The 21,799-nt window shown below is 44.8% G+C and overlaps 1 protein-coding gene and 1 long non-coding RNA gene across 2 annotated transcripts in view; both read right to left on the bottom strand.

Moving 5' to 3' along the window:
- LOC125462119 (heparan sulfate glucosamine 3-O-sulfotransferase 4-like) overlaps window positions 1–21,799 on the bottom strand; it is a 162,276-nt gene that overhangs the window by 69,663 nt on the left and 70,814 nt on the right. The gene's annotated exons all lie outside the window — the stretch shown is intronic.
- The window catches only part of LOC125462120 (uncharacterized), a 78,273-nt gene that overhangs the window by 13,585 nt on the left and 42,889 nt on the right, over window positions 1–21,799 (bottom strand). The gene's annotated exons all lie outside the window — the stretch shown is intronic.

The raw sequence follows: 21,799 nt of genomic DNA, 5'->3' as shown, positions 1-21,799 counted from the left end.
CACAGCACACCTGTAATGTCGCATTTATATTGTGGGAGACATACCAATCAGAAGATCATGCAGATCAAGTTTTACTCTGTATCTAAACTGTGCTATAGTTGCCTTAGAAATGTTAATATTACAATACAGAAAGAGCTTTACTTGATATTAATCATATTTTACCTGTTTTGAGAGTTTAATTTTCCATAGCCAAATCGTGAGCATTCACTTCACCCAAAAAAAATGGCTTGCCATTGAAACCTGTCTTTAAGGGTCTTCTCTGTATATCTCTCTCTCTCTCGTGCTCTCTCTCTTCCATTGTGTCATGAAATAAATTTTTTCCAAAGGTATTGATTTTTTTTCCAACTCATCTTTTCAAAGAATCTGTTGCTTATCTCGCCTGAACTACTTCAGTTGATGGCAGTGTCATCTGTAAGTACCTAATAAGATTGAATTTCCAGTTTTTGAACTGTCTTCTTTGGCATAAGAAAACAATTTTTATTTTTCATGAAAAAAACTGATCATATTTTCTTTTAAAGTAAAGGTTATTTTCCTCTTCCAAAACCATGTTTAAAATCTATCTCTTTGTTAAGTATCCCAATCCCTACTTCTTTTGAGTGGTGTCAATTTTTGTCTGATTATGGGTTTTATCTCTGAAACACCTTGAGATTTTTTTACTTTAAAGGTGCAGGATAAATGCCAGGTGTATACATAATATGTGTGACTTGAGATTATATTTACAAGCAAATAGAATTTTCAAAGGTTTCCTTACCTGCCTGTCATTGTCCTTCCATTTCAGAACATTCTGAATCATTAAGCATCCAAACAATCTTTTATGAGGATCTTGATTCTAAATTCCCATATTCTCTCCGTATTCCTCAAGCCAACTTTTCATTTTTCCTTTTATGTCCCTCAAACCCTTGCGTCCATCTTCTCCCCATTTCTCGCAATTCATTCTCTCTCTGGAATGCCACATTCTCACTTGATCACATTTACATGTTCTTTTGAATATCAGCCCCATTTAATCTTTTCACAACTCAATTTTCCTTCGGGTGCATCCTTTCTTATTTCTAGCTTCCTCTTTAACTTGTGCCTCCTAGAGTCTGAAGTCTTTTCACAAATGAACAATTTGCGTATGATAGTTTCCTTCACAATCTTGCAAACATCAGTGAGAGCACTTCAACTTCGTTAGATATTTCCTTATCTAGAAATAGGTGGGGGAGGGGTTGATAATCAAACTTTCCCTTTAAAAATAAATCCAATGGTGTGATCCTGCCCTTTTAAGGCTAGTTACTAAAATTTGTACTTTATTTGATTGATCAAATGAATACATTCACGTTTTATGTCAGACATTTAAATGTTGTTGTTGATCAAAATTGCTGTAGCCTCTAATAATCTCCAACCATCCAAACCTGTGCAGTTTAGGTGGATTGACTATGCTATTTTGTCCATAGTGTCCAGGGATGTATCGGTTAGGTGGTTTAGCCGTGGGGTATGCTGGGATAGGGTAGGGAGATAGGTCTGAGGTCGGTGCTCTTCAGGGGGTTAGTGTGGACTCGGTGGGCCAAATGTTCTTCTTTTGCACTGTATGGTTTCTATGATTCTATCTAAGAATCACTCCAAGTAAGTGAGGTCGGCCCAGAATGTAAAATATAATTCACTGGAATCACTAATTCCCGGTTCATTGGAGTTATGTTCTGCATCTGGCATCAGCTTCAAACCCAACTTATCCTATGCCTGAGGCAAGGTCACTTATTTAAACTGTACACGCTCAAGATCTCATTCAACACACCTTGAGCCAGAAAGTAATTCTTTTGTGAAAGAAGCAAACATGAGGACAGAAAAACTTTTTCACTCAGTGAGTAGTTAGAGCCTCAAGGTATTTTACTCATCAATTGCAGTTCAGCCTTGTGACTTCAGGGCAGAAATGAATTGGCTCAAAAACCTAAGAAAGGCATCATATTTGATCCGTGTGCTGAGTCAGTTGATGTAATGACACTTTGCTGGTTTTGTGTTAGAGAGGGAGATTTCTTGGAGCTTACACATACCCAACATCTCCGACTGGAAAGTGCAAGATTTGAAGATTCTAGGTGAAGACAGAATTGAGCTCAGTTGTGATGCAAGTGGAACATTCAGCAATGTTACCACATACCTCTGGATCCAGTGGGACCTGAACCGGGCCTCCTGTCTCAGAGAAAGGGATGTTACCACCACACAACAGGGACCCCAGTAAGGCTCAAGAATGCACGACCTGGAAGTGTTGTGGGGGCAGATTTGATTAAGGTATTCATCAGGGAGTTGGATGATTGTTTCAAGTTAAATAACCTGTGGGCTGAGGGGGGTAAAAGGCAGGAGATTGGCACTAAGTCAAAATGCTCAGACAGCCAGTGCGGACTGCATTTGGAACAATTCTGTGATTTCCTGACCACCTGCTGCATGCCAGCTCTGGCAAATATGTACTTCAGGATTCAACTGACCTAGTCAAATGATTAGGGGGGTTCTTCCATTTGCTCCACCCTCCCCTCCAGCCCTACCATCCCCGGCACTTTTCCCTGCAACCGCCAGAAGTGCCACACATGCCCCCACACCTCCTCCCTCATCCCCATCCCAGACCCCAAGAAGACTTTCCATACCAAGCAGAGGTTCACTTGCACATCTGCTAATGTGGTATACTGCATCCTCTGTTCCTGTTGTGGTCTCCTCTACATCAGGGAAACCAAGCGGAGGCTTGGGGACCGCTTTGCAGAACACCTACACTCAGTTCGCTCTAAACAACTGCACCTCCCAGTCGCGAACCATTTTAACTCTCCCTCCCATTCTGCAGATGGCATGTCCATCCTGGACCTCCTGCAGTGCCACAATGATGCCACCCGAAGGTTGCAGGAACAGCAACTCATATTTCGCTTGGGAACCCTGCAGCCCAATGGTATCAATGTGGACTTCACAAGCATCAAAATCTCCCCTCCCTTTACCACATCCCAAAAGCAGCTCAGCTTGTCTCCACCTCCCTAACCTGTCCTTCCTCCCACCTATCCCCTCCTCCCACCTCAAGCCGCACCCCCATCTCCTACCTACTAACCTCATCCCGCTCCCTTTCCCCTGTCCGTCCTCCCTGGACTGACCTATCTCCTCCCTACCTTAGCCCCTGCACTCACCTTTACTGGCTCCATCCCCATTTCTTTGGCCGGTCTGTCTCCTGTCCACCTATCTTCCCTCTATCCATCTTCTACCCGCCTCCCCCCTCTCCCTATTTATTTCAGATTCCCCTTCCCCTCCCCCACTTCTGAAGAAAGATCCAGGCCCGAAAGATCAGCCATCCTGTTCCTAAGATGCTGTTTGGCCTGCTGCGTTCAGCCAGCTCTACACCTTGCTATCTCTCTTCTACTTCAGCTTTATTTTTTCACTTAATAAACGTGCTTCTTGGTTCCTATAGCATCTGAAATCTATCAATATCTTCCTTGAATGTACTCAACAAGTAAGCATTCACAGCTGTAAGGGTAGAGAATACCAAAGATTCACATCTCTTTGAAGAAAGTTCTCTTCATTTTTGACTTTTTGTGCTGTAGGTGGCACAGTGGCTCAGGGATTAGCACTGCTGCCCCACAGCACTAGGGATCTGGGTTTAATTCCACCATCGGGCAAACTGTCTGTGTGGTGTTTGCGCCTTCTCCCCTTGTCTTCAGAGAGGTCAGTATGGACTTGATGGTCCAAATGGCCTGCTTCCACAGTGCAGGGATTCTATGACTTTAGACTTGTCACAATGATCTAAACTGTGGACTGTGATCTTTGAATTCCTTTGGCCAATTTTATACTAAGGGCTTTCATCCACTGAAATAATTTTAAAAAGGGACCAAAGTCATTGTCAATTTAATAACCACAAGCATCGCTTGATGCACACAGAATGGCAAAGTTTAATGAAACTGATATAAATTAAATAATTGATAATCTGAGCTGAAATTAACCTTTTACAAAGAGAAGTAAAACCAATCATCAACCACATGGAAGATATGAAAATGTCCTTATCTCTTATCTCTTGATTTTGTACCATTATGAGAATCTTCTCATGTTGGAGATGAAAATTGCTGGACACAAGTTGTGGACACAATGAACTCAGCAGATAGAATATAAAATGAGGCAGCTGTCTCAAGGAGTTTTGAAGAGAGAAGAGGAAATGGGATTTAGACTGCAGAACTGAGTACAGATTGGGAAAGGCTGTTTCTTTTTGACTGTCGCTCGAGAAGAAAAGTGCTCAGTGACAGCACTGACTTGAGAAAGACATTAGTAATCAAGACTTTAAAAGATCTCTTCTATATTTGCTGCTTTGATGGTCTCAGTAATCAAACAACCAATTTTGGTCTCACATCTTACACCTCAAGAACATGCAAAAGGACTCTATACTACATTTTTGAAAATCTTCCTTTGCACTAGACATCATCACTTTTTAATTTTGTACCTGTCTTATGAGAGGCCAAATGACTACACAAAAGCAGTACGCTTGACCTCATATCTTTACCATTTTTTGTGGATTTAGTAAGTAATAAGCCTGCTTAAATTTATTCAAGAAAACCTTGTGATTGACTCCTTACAGCCACAGTAAAACAAAAGTTAAATACAATTTAATTGGAGAAAGGTATAGTCTCATGCTAAAAAAAATCAAACCTTCATTGTAACTTATCAGAGACTATAAAAAAGGGGAATGAGCTCACCCCATCTCACAGACTTCACAATCTTTAATGACTAATTGTTTAATCTGAAATATTAAAGTATAAAACAGGCTATTTACTCTTGTCACCCATTTGTACACCCTTGAGGTGTACAAAATGATCAGAGGTATAGATAGAGTGGACAGCCAGAGACTTTTTCCTAGGCTGGAAGTAGCTATTACAAGGGGGCATAGTTTTAAAGTGAGTGGAGATAGATATAGGGGAGACATCAGAGGTAGGTTCTTTACTCAGGGAGTGGTCGGGGTCTGGTATATATTGCCAGAGAGGGTAGTGGAGTTGGCCTCAATAGGGGCATTTAGGCGGTTATTAGATAGGCATATGGATGATAGTATAAGGTAGGGGGTGAGGTTAGATAGACCTTAGGTTTAGGGTCAACGTTCGGCCCAACATCATGGGCCGAAGGGCCTGTACTGTGCTGTATTGTTCTATGTTCTATTTATACTATAATGCAGAGTCATAATATACCCAAAACTTGCTAGTTTAGGTTAAATATATCTACTTTTTGGGAGTTTCAGGAATTTTTACTCAATATTCTTACTCAAGTCAAGCTGTTTCAGTACAACTATGCCATTGGAAAGTACCTCACCAATCCCGAAGAGTGCCGAGCGACGCCATGTCCACGAAAGGAAAACAAAACCAACCTAATCAATCGCACCCCACCCCCACTCCTGCCCCACCACCCCAACAGGTCTACAATTAATCATCAGCAAAGTGGCAGAACTCTATCAAAAAGCACTTACTCAACAATAACCTGCTCACTCACACACAGTTCTGGTTCTGTCAGGGCCACTCAGCTCCTTACCTCTCTGCAGCCTTGGTAAAGCTGTATTCAAGAGGTGAGGTGAGAATGACTGCCCGTAACATCAAATCCGCATTTGACCAAGGGTGGAACTAGCAAAACTGGAGCAAACATGAATTGGGGAAAGACTCCCCACAGGCTGAAGTCATATCTAACATACAGAAAGATGCTCCCCTTATGTGGTCGTTGGAAGTCAGTTATCTCAGCCACAGGACATCACTTCAGGAGTTCTCCAATGTAATATTCAAACCCCAGCCATCTTCAGCTGCTCTATCAATGAGCTTCCCTTAATCATAAGGCCAGAAGCGGGCATCTTTCCAAATGATTCCACGATGTTTAGCATCACTTGCAACTTTTCCAGTGCAGGAGCAGTCCCTACATGCACAAGAGCTGGATATGTCCAGGTTTGGGCTGGTAATTGGCAAGTAACATTCACACCACAAGGGAAAGTAACAGCCAAGTAATATTTTCACTGGACTGTTAATCGAGAGACCCAGATTCTGTTCTGATGACCCAGGTTGGAATCCTGCCACGGCAGATAGTAGAATTTGAATTCAATAAAAATCTGGAGTTAAGAGTCTAATGATGACAATGAACCATTGTTGATTGTCAAAAAACCTTATGTGGCTCACAAATGCCTTTTAGGGAAGGAAACTGCCATCCTTACCTGGTCTGGCCTACGTGTGACTCTAGATTCACAGTAATGTGGTTGACTCCTAACTGTAGTGTAGGCAATTAGGGATGGGCAATAAATGCTGGCCTAAACAACAACACCCTCATTCTGTGAATAAATAAATACGACACAAGTGCCAGACAATGACCATATCTCCGAAGGAGAGACTTTAACCATTGCATTTTGATATTCAATGGCCTTGCTGTTGTTGAATCCCACATTACCAACATCCTGGGAGTCACCACGAACAGAAACTGAACTAGGTTAGCCATATGTGTACAGAGGCTATAACAGCTGGTCAGAATTTAGGAATTCTGCAGCAAGTAACTAATTTCTTCATTCCCCAAAGCCTACCCACCATCTATAAGGCATAAATTAGGAGTGCGATGGAATACTATTCACTTGCCCAGATGACTACAGTTCCAACAGCATTCAAGAAGTGTGGCACTATGCTGATCAGTGTAGCCCTCTTGATTATCACCCCCACCTTACACCTTCAAAGTTCATCCACAATCAAAGTGTATTGGCTGCAGTGTGTCCCCCGACAAGATGCATTGTAGCAACTCACCCCAAGTCTCTTCGCACAGCACCCTGTGAACCCACAACTCCTACCACCAGAAGGACAAGGTCAACAGATATATAGGAACACCAAGATCCCCTCCAAGCCAATCATCATTCTGACTTGGAACTACATCATTGTTCCTGTAATGTTCCTAGATCAAAATCTTGAAACTCCCTCACTAACAACATGTGGGTCTACATATTTCACATGAACTGCAGCAGTGGTTCAAGAAGGCAACTCAACACCACCTTTTCAGGAGCTGGCAATAAATGCCATCAGTGGCACCCACATCCTATGAATGAATTTTTAAATTATTTCTACCACTTCTGAGCTGAAGAAAGAATAAGTGGAAGCTGAGCTGAAGGGAGGGTAGGAGGATGATTGAGAGAATAGAAATTGCACCAAACATTTGAACATCAAGATCAGAATCCTATTAACCTTTGTCTCTGCCTGAATGGTGTACAATTTCTGTTTGAGAACTTGACTCTCTGATCCGTGCCCATATGGGGAATATTGAGTAGTTGAGATACCATTTCCCTGACCAATCGGAGAAGTCAATAGGATAAGGTGCCTAATGCAGCAGTAAACATTATCCACGTGAAGGCAGGGGCTCTCAACGACAGGTTTGCAGGGAAAGGGGACGAAGTGAATACAGAATAGATGTGAGGCGGAAAAGCTGCCTCTGAACAAGTTCACAGGACGTTCAAGCAGTAACAGAATGAGAGAAGTTCTCTTTTCTGAGTGCTAGAGAAATTGGTTAGGTGGACAGGTAAGGCTTCAAGTGGTGCTGACGGTTGTACCTCAGGGAAACACGGTGCACACGGTTATAACTCAGGGAAACGCGGTGCACACGGTTATAACTCAGGGAAACGTTGTGCACACGGTTATAATTCAGGAAAACGCGGTGCACACAGTTATAATTCAGGGAAACGTGGTGCACATGGTTATAACTCAGGGAAACACGGTGCACATGGGTATAACTCAGGGAAACGCGGTGCACACGGTTATAATTCAGGGAAACACGGTGGACACGGTTATAACTCAGGGAAACGCGGTGCACATGGGTATAACTCAGGGAAACGCGGTGCACATGGTTATAACTCAGGGAAACGTTGTGCACACGGTTATAATTCAGGGAAACGCGGTGCACACGGTTATAACTCAGGAAAACGCGGTGCACACAGTTATAACTCAGGGAAACGCGGTGCACACGGTTATAATTCAGGGAAACGTGGTGCACATCGTTATAACTCAGGGAAACGCGGTGCTGACGGTTATAACTCAGGGAAACGCGGTGCACATGGGTATAACTCAGGGAAGCGCGGTGCACACGGTTATAATTCAGGGAAACACGGTGGACACGGTTATAACTCAGGGAAACACGGTGCACATGGGTATAACTCAGGGAAACGCGGTGCACACGGTTATAATTCAGGGAAACACGGTGGACACGGTTATAACTAAGGGAAACGCAGTGCACACGGTTATAACTCAGGGAAACGTGGTGCACACGGTTATAACTCAGGAAACGCGGTGCACACGGTTATAACTCAGGGAAACGCAGAGCACACGGTTATAACTCAGGGAAACGCGGTGCACACGGTTATAACTCAGGGAAACATGGTGCACACGGTTATAACTCAGGGAAACGTGGTGCACACGGTTATAACTCAGGGAAACGTGGTGCACACGGTTATAACTCAGGGAAACGCGGTGCACACGGTTATAACTCAGGGAAACGTGGTGCCAACGGTTATAACTCAGGGAAACGCGGTGCCAATGGTTGTAACTCAGGGAAACGCGGTGCACACAGTTATAACTCAGGGAAACGCGGTGCCGACGGTTATAACTCAGGGAAACGCGGTGCTGACGGTTATAACTCAGGGAAATGCCGTGCCGACGGTTATAACTCAGGGAAACGTGGTTCACACGGTTATAACTCAGGGAAATGCGGTGCACATGGTTATAACTCAGGGAAACGCGGTGCACACGGTTATAACTCAGGGAAACGCGGTGCACATGGTTATAACTCAGGGAAACGCAGAGCACACGGTTATAACTCAGGGAAACACGGTGCACACGGTTATAACTCAGGGAAACGTGGTGCACACGGTTATAACTCAGGGAAACGCGGTGCCGACGGTTATAACTCAGGGAAACACGGTGCACACGGTTATAACTCAGGGAAACACGGTGCCGACGGTTATAACTCAGGGAAACATGGTTCACATGGTTATAACTCAGGGAAACGTGGTGCACACGGTTATAACTCAGGGAAACGCGGTGCACACGGTTATAACTCAGAGAAACGTGGTGCACACGGTTATAACTCAGGGATACGCGGTGCACACGGTTATAACGCAGGGAAACGTGGTGCACACGGTTATAACTCAGGGAAACACGGTGCACACGGTTATAACTCAGGGAAACGCGGTGCACACGGTTATAACTCAGGGAAACATGGTGCACACGGTTATAACTCAGGGAAACGCGGTGCACACGGTTATAACTCAGGGAAACGTGGTGCACACGGTTATAACTCAGGGAAACGCAGAGCACACGGTTATAACTCAGGGAAACACGGTGCACACGGTTATAACTCAGGGAAACGTGTTGCACACGGTTATAACTCAGGGAAACGCGGTGCACACGGTTATAACTCAGGGAAACACGGTGCACACGGTTATAACTCAGGGAAACATGGTTCACATGGTTATAACTCAGGGAAACGTGGTGCACACGGTTATAACTCAGGGAAACGCGGTGCACACGGTTATAACTCAGAGAAACGTGGTGCACACGGTTATAACTCAGAGAAACGTGGTGCACACGGTTATAACTCAGGGAAACGCGGTGCACACGGTTATAACTCAGAGAAACGTGGTGCACACGGTTATAACTCAGGGATACGCGGTGCACACGGTTATAACTCGGAAACGCGGTGCACACGGTTATAACTCAGGGAAACGTGTTACACACGGTTATAACTCAGGGAAACACGGTGCACACGGTTATAACTCAGGGAAACGTGGTGCACACGGTTATAACTCAGGGAAACATGGTGCACACGGTTATAACTCAGGGAAACATGGTTCACATGGTTATAACTCAGGGAAACGCAGAGCACACGGTTATAACTCAGGGAAACGCGGTGCACACGGTTATAACTCAGGGAAACGCAGAGCACACGGTTATAACTCAGGGAAACGCAGAGCACACGGTTATAACTCAGGGAAACACGGTGCACACGGTTATAACTCAGGGAAACGTGTTGCACACGGTTATAACTCAGGGAAACGCGGTGCCGACGGTTATAACTCAGGGAAACACGGTGCACACGGTTATAACTCAGGGAAACATGGTTCACATGGTTATAACTCAGGGAAACGTGGTGCACACGGTTATAACTCAGGGAAACGCGGTGCACACGGTTATAACTCAGAGAAACGTGGTGCACACGGTTATAACTCAGAGAAACGTGGTGCACACGGTTATAACTCAGGGAAACGCGGTGCACACGGTTATAACTCAGGGAAACGCGGTGCACACGGTTATAACTCAGGGAAACGCGGTGCACACGGTTATAACTCAGAGAAACGTGGTGCACACGGTTATAACTCAGGGATACGCGGTGCACACGGTTATAACTCGGAAACGCGGTGCACACGGTTATAACTCAGGGAAACGTGTTACACACGGTTATAACTCAGGGAAACACGGTGCACACGGTTATAACTCAGGGAAACGTGGTGCACACGGTTATAACTCAGGGAAACATGGTGCACACGGTTATAACTCAGGGAAACATGGTTCACATGGTTATAACTCAGGGAAACGCAGAGCACACGGTTATAACTCAGGGAAACGCGGTGCACACGGTTATAACTCAGGGAAACATGGTGCACACGGTTATAACTCAGGGAAACGTGGTGCACACGGTTATAACTCAGGGAAACGTGGTGCACACGGTTATAACTCAGGGAAACGCGGTGCACACGGTTATAACTCAGGGAAACGTGGTGCCAACGGTTATAACTCAGGGAAACGCGGTGCCAATGGTTGTAACTCAGGGAAACGCGGTGCACACAGTTATAACTCAGGGAAACGCGGTGCCGACGGTTATAACTCAGGGAAACGCGGTGCTGACGGTTATAACTCAGGGAAATGCCGTGCCGACGGTTATAACTCAGGGAAACGTGGTTCACACGGTTATAACTCAGGGAAATGCGGTGCACATGGTTATAACTCAGGGAAACGCGGTGCACACGGTTATAACTCAGGGAAACGCGGTGCACATGGTTATAACTCAGGGAAACGCAGAGCACACGGTTATAACTCAGGGAAACACGGTGCACACGGTTATAACTCAGGGAAACGTGGTGCACACGGTTATAACTCAGGGAAACGCGGTGCCGACGGTTATAACTCAGGGAAACACGGTGCACACGGTTATAACTCAGGGAAACACGGTGCCGACGGTTATAACTCAGGGAAACATGGTTCACATGGTTATAACTCAGGGAAACGTGGTGCACACGGTTATAACTCAGGGAAACGCGGTGCACACGGTTATAACTCAGAGAAACGTGGTGCACACGGTTATAACTCAGGGATACACGGTGCACACGGTTATAACGCAGGGAAACGTGGTGCACACGGTTATAACTCAGGGAAACACGGTGCACACGGTTATAACTCAGGGAAACGCGGTGCACACGGTTATAACTCAGGGAAACATGGTGCACACGGTTATAACTCAGGGAAACGCGGTGCACACGGTTATAACTCAGGGAAACGTGGTGCACACGGTTATAACTCAGGGAAACGCAGAGCACACGGTTATAACTCAGGGAAACACGGTGCACACGGTTATAACTCAGGGAAACGTGTTGCACACGGTTATAACTCAGGGAAACGCGGTGCCGACGGTTATAACTCAGGGAAACACGGTGCACACGGTTATAACTCAGGGAAACATGGTTCACATGGTTATAACTCAGGGAAACGTGGTGCACACGGTTATAACTCAGGGAAACGCGGTGCACACGGTTATAACTCAGAGAAACGCGGTGCACACGGTTATAACTCAGAGAAACGTGGTGCACACGGTTATAACTCAGGGAAACGCGGTGCACACGGTTATAACTCAGGGAAACGCGGTGCACACGGTTATAACTCAGGGAAACGCGGTGCACACGGTTATAACTCAGAGAAACGTGGTGCACACGGTTATAACTCAGGGAAACGTGTTGCACACGGCTATAACTCGGAAACGCGGTGCACACGGTTATAACTCAGGGAAACGTGTTGCACACGGTTATAATGCAGGGAAACGTGGTTCACACGGTTATAACTCAGGGAAATGCGGTGCCGACGGTTATAACTCAGGGAAACATGGTGCACACGGTTATAACTCAGGGAAACGCAGTGCACACCGTTATAACTCAGGGAAACACATGGTGATGAGGAACTGGATTGACTGTTGGAAAGAATTCACTGTCCTCCTGAGGACCAGCGAGGTGCGTGCCCTCGACTATCAGCTGGCAGCCAGCGCACTCTCACACCTTCCCGGTGACATTCTGCACCAGGTTTGTTTAACTGACTCGCCTCGCTGACACTCACAGGCCTTCCTCTCCAGCCTCATTCTCAAATCTCCAACTCAACTGTACTCAGCTGCAGCCTATTGCCCTCGCAGTTCCCTCCACAATTGTCTCACCTGTATCCTCAGCAATGAATGTAATCCTTGCATTTCCTTCTCAGAGTGGGTGAGGCAGACATTGGCAGGGTCCTCCTGGACTTCAAGACTCTGATAACATCCACTGGGGATTCCTTATGTCCCAACAGGTGAACCAGCAACTGGTACCTAGTTGCAATAAACTGCCCTAAATTGTTGATCCCAGGAAAACCAGTATGTTCAGGATAAAAGAACTAATCTTCTCAGTATCAGTCTTTCATCATGACTGACTGTAGGATTGCTGGTTTCTCCCTTCCTGCCAGCTTCTCTCTCTATTCATTTTCCATCGTGCATATCTTCATCAATTGGCAAGTTCTGAGCACAACGTCTGAGCTGTGCGCTGTTGGTAAACAGGGCTTCATTCTTTCAAAAGCCCTTCACTGCTTTTCAAGTGTTACACCAGCCCACAGGATTCATCCCTGGACCACCCTGGGAAAAACTAAAAAAGGACAAGATCACATCAGGATCCAGACGCAATGTTCCTTTCCAGGATTTTTCACTGCACTCCCACGTGGCCTGTCTCCACAAAGCTGGGAAAACTCTTCCTTGAGCCACACTGTTCTTGGGATGTGGCCTGTCAATCAGCAAATACTGGCTTCTGCCTGGTCTCACTCAACTGATCAGCTCACTGTGCCGTCTCCACATTCCCCTTATTTCTCTCTCTCTCTCTTTCTCCCTCTGATGCCTACTCAATGAAATAGATGGCTGTTTAAAAGTTATCCTCATACTGAGATTCCCTCAGCAAAACAAATGTTGGATGTTCTTTCTCAAAGGATGCCTGATGATCGGGGACAATGAATGTTAATTCTGCTGAGGTAGCTGAGACTGACTCAATGGGGAAGCAGAACTATCAAATAACTATCTCTCCTTTGACCCCCTGAGGGAATTCCCAGGACTGCAGCTTCAGTTTGCCTGTCTTTTCAGGGTCAGATATAGGCTAATTGCTACATACTGTACATTGATGTCCTCACTCTTATCTATGCAATCTTTAGCTCCCATTGTTGATTCTCAGTATTCTCTGCTAGAACATGGGAAGTTAATCGATAAGTTGTGTTAAAAAAGAGCCAAATAAAGTTCCCATAAAAATGGGGAGTTTCTTACTTCCATCCTTTCTTTTAGCTCTGGTTAGGGCCCATTGAGAATACTGTGTCCAATTTTGGGCCCCACACCTCAGGAAGGACATACTAGCCCTGGAGCGTGTCCAGCGGAGATTCATACAGATGGTTCCTGGAATGATCAGCTATCTGTTAAACTGATGCTTACTTTGACATTCAATGGATGTCAATGGAAAGTGAAATTAGGGATAAGTGAAAACAGTGGGCTTCTCACCGGGTTTAATGTATAATGAATGGCTAAGGATCCTGGGATTGTACTCATTAGAGTTTAGAAGGTTGAGGGGAGATCTAATAGAAACATACAAAATAATATATGGCATAGAAGGGGTGGACGCTGGGAAGTTGTTTCCATTAGGCGGGTAGACTAGGACACGTGGGCACAGCCTTAAAATTAGTGGGTGTAAATTTAAAACGGAAATGAGACGACATTTCTTCAGCCAGAGAGTGGTGGGCTTGTGGAATTCATTGCCACGGAGTGCAGTGGAGGCCGGGACGTTAGATGCCTTCAAGGCAGAGATCGACAAATTCTTGATCTCACAAGGAATCAAGGGCTACGGGGAGAGTGCAGAGAAATGGAATTGAAATGCCCATCAGCCATGATTTAAATGGCGGAGTGGACTTGATGGGCTGAATAACCTTACTTCCACTCCTATGTCTTATGGTCTTTAAAACTACTAACAGACATCCGTAGATTTATCTATCTATACTCACAAATTCAGGGCAATCATCCATTCATGATTACCTTAGCTCATTTTGCTAGTATTGCAACCATCACAGCTGGGTTGAAATTTCTAAGAGACTAGTCACCTTGAGGCTAATCTATTGTGGAACAATTGAGCGCACTATTCCCAACATGCATCTGGGGTTATAAGGAAACAACAGAGCCACCACTTCCACTCACCCATAATAAAAATGGAACAGACAGCAATTAATCACTTTTTCCTTTGGCTAGCCTCTTAAAAGCTACTCAAGATGTCACACGCTGCAACAACTGCCCTCCCTCTCCATCAAAGTCACCCTGCTTTTGGTGGAACTTCACCCTGAGAATTTCAGCAAGGAACAGGGCAGTGAGGCAGTCAGAACATCCACCCCACATCTCGGAAGCTGTTTTCCTCCATATCTGCACAAATGGTCAGACACAAAGAAATTCTGGAGAATTCATCTGCAGTTATGTGCATGGGTCATGGAACTCCAGCTAGTAGATGGGTTCTAGATTTGCATGTGAATTCAATGCTTGGGCTTCTCATCCAGGAAAACAGCTCCAGAGAAGACACAGGAGTCCATGCTGGCCTATTTTACCCGGTGAGAAGCCCACTGTTTTCACTTACCCCAAATTTCACTTTCCATTGACATCCATTGAATGTCAAAGTAAACATCAGTTTAACAGACAGCTGATCAGTTCACATCAGGTTCTTGCTAGGGCTAGTTAAAATTACTCCCATTGCAACAGGGAGACCAACCACGAAAGGTACTACTGGATAAACAGTGCTGTTAAATGTTTTGCCTTTACTATGTTGTATGATTTTTGGCCATTCCCACGCCCCCAACTCACTGTAGACTCCACAATGGCAAAGGATCGCCAATAAAAAAGTTTTTTGATATGTCCCACTTTTGTTTTCACTGAATCTACAATTTGGAAGCAGGCCATTCAGCCCATCAAGTCCACACTGACCCTCTAAACAGCATCCCATCCAATCCCTGTAACACTTCATTTCCCTAAACACCATAGCGTGGCCAATCCACTTAATCTGCATATATTTGGACTGTAAGAGGAAAGCCATGCAGACACAGGGAGAATGTGAAAGCTCCACAAAGTCACCTGGGAGTGGAATCAAAGCCAGGCTCCTGGCGCTGTGAGGCAGCAATACTAACCACTGAGCCACTCCTTTTCTTTGATTGACAGAGTTTTTTCTGTGGTTCCTCATTGGAAGTTTAGTTACCCTCTGTCCTTGTGTAAAATCTGTTTGCTCCCTATTGTTTGAGTGAAATGTGGCTGGTTTACAACTTGACAATATGTATATTTATTTATTGTCATATTCATTCTCAGAGTGTAGCATTTAATCATTGTCCTTGGTTATAGTGAAAAGCTGGTAATGAGTCTTTTTCTTAACTAACTGCTGTGCTGAGGGACATTCATAATAGTATTGGTAGAGTGTACCAGGAATATGACCTTGCACCAATGAAAAAAAAGTGTTGTACGCTGCTTGACTTGGGCTGAAGTATGTGTTCATCATAGTATGTGACATGGACATGATGAAAGTGTAACACGAGAAATTCAAATAAGGCTCAAATTATACGTAGATATTAATAGCTTAGTTATGGTGGGCATACCTTTCAATTTCCATCCATCATACACCCTTCCGGACTTTTATTTTCCATTGAAAGTTCAAGTGAGTTCATCATCAAAATTGCGCTATTGTCATTCTTAGGACTTGTCAGAGACTTGGGGACTACAAACTACAATACTGTGACATTGTTGGCTTGCCCACCAAGCTGGTTAGTTATCATACAGACATTTTGCCACTACGCTAGGTAACATTATCAGTGCATCCTCCATGAGGCAATGTTTTTATACCTCGCTTCGTATTTATATGATCTGGTCTGTTAAGTTGGTTTGTGTCATTTCTAGTTTTGTTCAGCATGAATTTGTACATGGGGTCTAATTCCACATGTTTATTGATTGCATTACATTTTGAAAACTACGCCTTCGGGAATTCCCGTGCATGGCTGTGATTGGCTTGAGTTAAGATGGTCACGTTGTCCCGATTAAATTGCTGGCCTTCATTATCCAAGTACATTGAGATGAGGGAAAATTCATCATGTTGTTTTGCTGCTAGCTGGTGTTTGTGTATCCTGATAGCTAGTTTCCTTCCAGTCTGGCCAATGTAATGTTTGTTGCAGTTATTGCAAGGTATTTTGTAAACTACATTGGTAGAACAACATCGCTTCATCGGAGGCCGCACTGATGATGTTACCTAGCATGGTGACAAAACGTCTGAATGATAACCAGCCAGCTTGGTGAGCAAGCCAACAACCTCATCCACATCCCGAGCTACAAATCTTCACAAGAACCATAAATGTAATGCTGTATATATGCTGTTGGGATATAGTTGGTATTACTTCCTTACTTGTTAAAAGTAGGCAAAGTTAGCCTCACTGTCTCTCCATCTCCTATTTAGGGAGCTCAGGTTAATGAGATAGTTAAGAAAGCATACAGGGCATTGTCCTTTATCAATTGTGGCATGGGGAAGAATTGTGGCATAAGAGCAGGGAAGTTAAATTGGAACTGCACAAAACTTTGGTTAGGCCATAGCTGAAATACCGTGAGTAGTTCTGGTCACCACATCATAGGAAGGATGTGGTTGCATCAGAGGGGTGAAGAGGAGATTCACCATGATGCTACCCGGGATGGAGCAGTTCAGCTATGAAGAGAGGCTGGATAGGCTTTTCATTTGGACAGGCGAAGGCTGAGAGGGCTCCTGATTGAAGTATATGAGATTATGAGGGGCATGGACAGGGTGGATAGAGACCAGCTGTTCCCCTTAGTCGAAAGATCAATAATGAAGGGGCATAGTCTTAAGAGATAGTAAGAACTGCCGATGCTGGAGTCAGATATAACACAGTGTGGGGCTGGAGGAGCACAGCAGGTTAGGCAGCATGACAGGAGCAGGAAAGCTGACGTTTTGGATCAGGTCCCTTCTTCAGAAATGATAGGCCATTTCTGAAGAAGGGTCCCAACACAGAATGTCAACTTTCTGGCATAGTTTTAAGGTTTAGAGGCAGGAGGTTTAGAAAAGATTTGAGGAAAAATGTTTTCACTGAGAGGATAGTTGGAATATGGAATGCACTGTCTGGGAGGGTTGTAGAGGCAGGAAACCTCATTAGCCTTTAAAAGGTATTTTGATGTACACTTGAAATGTCATAATGGCATTAGGGAAGGCAACAGCTTAGTTGTATTATTGCTGCACTGTTAATCCAGGTCCTGGGGACCTGGGTTCGAATCCTACCCCCAATCCAGCATATGGTGGAATTTGAATTCAGTAAAAATCTGGAATTAAGAATTTAATGATGACCATGAATCTATTATTGATTATTTGGAAAGCCCATTTTGTTCATTTAGAGAATGTCCTTTAGGGAGAGAAACTGTCATCCTTACCTGGTCTGATCTGCACGTGACTCTGGATCCACACTATGTGGTTGGCTCTTAGCCACAGATAAGATAGGCCATAAATGTTGAGGCTCATCCTTTGAATGAACTTTTCTAAAAAATGATATTCAAGGCTATGGGCCTAGTGCTGGAAAGTGGGGTTAGTATTGATAGAATGGCACAGACTTGAAGGGTAGAAGGGCCTCTTCTGTGCTTTATGGCTTAATGAATATAAGGCGGTACGTTACTCTTTACTGCTCCTCGACACACAGTACATTCCCCGGAAGTGTCTGATGGAACAGCACAGGTGGAGCTTACTTTGTATCGAGCTTGCACTATATCTTCCAAGAAAATATTTGGTACCTAGAGTCAATTATGGAAAAATTTATATAAGTATTGATTCATCTCACCACCGATTGCACCAAAAAGGTACCATTGAGAAGATAAAAGTTATTTTAGCGAAAGGCTGAAGACAGGTGGCAAATGAGTGCTGTTCGTAAAAATGCCTGTTTGAAAGTATCAATTTAGTTCACACGCTGGTGAGGGAACAGTCAAGAATACTGTCGCCACAGCATTGTTTCAGCACTGCGAGAAATTTAACAGATCAACAGAATTAGTCAAGGTAGGATTCTCTCTCCCATCCGCCTTTTTTCTGTGCTTGCGTCACCACAGCTACACAGAAATGTTCACACACCCCACACGATTGCATCTTTCACACGCGCTGTTCGCTCCTCAGATCCAGCTCACAGCTCTTCAACCACGAGATGTCACAAAGATGAATATACCTTTAAGCAGAGTCATTCCTAATTCCCAATGTTTTGTATCAGGTTATCACGGAGGAAGTGGCAGTGGGACCTGATCAGGAAGGGGGAATGGTCTTGCATTAAGTCAGTCTTTGTGACGAGACAAGGCTGTCTGTAATTGGGGGTGAAGTGGGCAATGTGGTGGCCTGGGGCAGAGCAGTGAGCATGTTGATTCAAGGTATGTAGTAACTCCAACTTCCTTACACATGCTCACCTACGATTCATCCCCAAATCTATCATTCACGAGCTCTCTACAAGTCTCATTACACACACCTTCCAATAGTGGCTATACACACTGAATCGTCAGAGGAACTCTCCTCCCTCCCCAGAGGAAGTGGATAATGAGGAAGTGCGCTGTGCATCAATGGTTACCAGTAACAGAGGCATCAGCTCAGAGAGCAAAACCATGTATAAATGAGGGATTAAGCTCAGGAAGGGGTCATTAAAGTGTGTTCCTCCTCATCACACCTCCACTGCCCTTGTCCTTTTGCCAGGCAGCATAGACTGTAGAGGCATATGTTGTCAGAGTTGGGCTTCACGCACCTCTGTGCAGTGTAACCTGTATGTCTCGCTCTATCTAAGCACCCTATGTCATTGTTTGCTATAATCCGCCTTACTGATCGCAAAAAAAAAGTTTTTCACTGTACTTAGGTGCACATGACTACAATAAATCAAATCAAATCAAATCACCAAAACATCCAGCCTGCTGAGAGAGTCACAGAAGAACCTTTAAACAGTGCTCTTCAGAATCCCAGTGGCTACGTCCTCAACTCTGCCTACCACTGAGGTTAGACTTTATAGAAATGTTAGGCATGCGTACTTCTAGATAGCCTTTCAGGCGAAATTCTGGGACATACAGTTTCATATTGTTAGTTGTGTGATATCTCCATTGTTTGTGCTTCAGATAAAGATGGTAATCTTGTAGTTGCAACATTGGCAGACCTATTAGTGTTGGATCATGCCAATGGGTTGGAACTGGGTATATAAAGTAGCCTTTCTGATGGTTTTTCAGTTACAGGAGTAACAATGTCTTGGGGTCTGATGGTGGAATATGTGTGTCTGAATCACTTTTCAATTAAATGTTGATGAGTGTTGCTCTCAAGTTTGGGCCAGCTATCTGGAGCTCCCTGTGGTGTCCCATTCTCTTGCTTTTCCTCCTGTAGTCCTACTTCCTCATCTTGTGGCTTCTGAGCTTGATTCTTTGGCACAACTGCTGACTCTAAGTGTTAATCTCTTATAATCTGATTGTCGAGTGTATGGCATGTCACTGCAAAAATGAAGATGTCATCAGCTGAGTGTTCCGAGGCGTCTAAGTGTCCACTCCAGAACTCAATGGTCTTCTCACCAATATGCCTTGTGATTGCAAAGTGACATTTATTATATGACAGTTCAGCTAGTGGCTTGGGCTCTTTCAGGGCGGCCATGAGTCTTTGCTTCAAAGAATATCATTTATCACACAGTATCCAGCCATGCATATGGAGTTGCCATGCAAAGGTCTGCAGGATAGATGATAGAATCATTACAAATGCATCATGGCAGCCGCCTGGTCAGCAAATATTCACCAGCCCATTGTGCTGTCAGTGATCACACGAGTTGCAAACTGACAGAGTGTTTCTAACACTTTAAGTTTAAATCAGGAGTTCAGATGGACATAAGTGCAGCCAGTCACTCTCTGGACAGTGATGTTAGACCTACCAAATGTTAAAATTCTCTCCCTCAGATTTTCTCTAAGACTAGGAAATTCCATACAGAGTAAAGACTACATATGTTTTTATTTTTGGTGATATAAACTGCTAAATTGAAGTTTGGACTGCTGATTTGCAGAGAATGAACTCGTTTTTACAAAAGAGACTCTCCAATTGGTGTGTTGCCTCCTAGGTGCTAGGGTCCGTGATGTCTCGGATCGTGTCTTTGGGGCCCTGAAGGGAGAGGGTGACCCAGCCCCAAGTCGTGGTCCACATAGGCACGACCAACATAGGTAGAAAGAGGGATAGGGATGTCAGGCAGGATTTCAATGAGCTAGGGTGGAAGCTGAGAGCTAGAACAAAGAGTGGTTATCTCTGGTTTGTTACCCGTGCCATGTGATAGCGAGGCAAAGAACAGAGAGAGATTTCAGCTGAACCCATGGCTGCAGAGATGGTACAGGAGGGAGGGCTTCAGGTACATGGACAATTGGGGCTCATTCTGGGGAAGGTGGGACCTCTACAAACAGGATGGTCTCCACTTGAACCAGAGGGGCACTAATATCCTGGGTGGGAAACTTGCTAGTGCTATTCGGGTGGATTTAAACTAACTCGGAAGGGGGATGGGAAACTGAGGTGTAGTCCTAGTGCACAGGAGGATGAGCGTAGGGAGGACATGGTCAGGACCTCACTGTCACAGGAGTGAGCTGGCAGACAGCAAGTTGGATTGAAGTGTGTCTACTTTAATGCCAGGAGTATCCGGAATAAGGTAGGTGAGCTTGCAGCTTGGATAGGTACCTGAGACTCGATGTTGTGGCCATTTCGGAGACATGGATAGAGCAGGGTCAGGAATGGATGTTGCAGGTTCCAGGGTTTAGATCTTTCATTTAAGGTCAGGGAAGGTGGTAAAGGAGGGGGGGAGGTGTCGCTTTGTTGGTCAAGAACAGTATAACGGTGGCTGAAAGAACTTTTGTTGAGGACTCGTCTACTGAGGTGGTATGGGCTGAGGTTGCCGAGGAAGGTTTATCGACTGAGTCAGTATGGGTGGAAGTTAGGAACAGCAAGGGAGCAGTCACCTCACTGGGGGTCTTCTACAGACCCCCAAATAGCAGTAGGGAGATCGAAGAACTCATAGGCTGGCAGATTGTTGAAAAATGCAAATATAGCAGGGCTGTTGTTATGGGTGATTTCAACTCTCCCAATATAGATCGGAACCTCCCTAGTGCAGATGGTTTGGATGGAGCCGTTTTTGTCAGGTGTGTTCAGGAGGGTTTCCTTACTCGGTATGTGGACAGGCCGGCGAGGGGAGAGGCCATTTTGGATTTGGTGCTTGGCAATGAGCCAGGACAGGTTTTAGATCTCGTGGTGGGAGAACACTTTGGCGACAGTGACCACAACAGCCTCACATTTACCATAGCCATGGAAAGGGAACGGAGCAGTTACCAGGGGAAGATATTTAACTGGGGTAAAGGAAACTATGACGCTATCAGACAGGAGTTGGGAAGTACAGATTGGGAGCAATTGTTCCACAGAAAGGGCACAGCAGACATGTGGAGGCTGTTTAAGGAGCAGTTGTTGCGA

Source organism: Stegostoma tigrinum, chromosome 23 (assembly GCF_030684315.1).
Source record: "Stegostoma tigrinum isolate sSteTig4 chromosome 23, sSteTig4.hap1, whole genome shotgun sequence".
Taxonomy (NCBI): Eukaryota; Metazoa; Chordata; class Chondrichthyes; order Orectolobiformes; family Stegostomatidae; genus Stegostoma; species Stegostoma tigrinum.
This window is presented reverse-complemented; position numbering and strand designations above follow the sequence as displayed.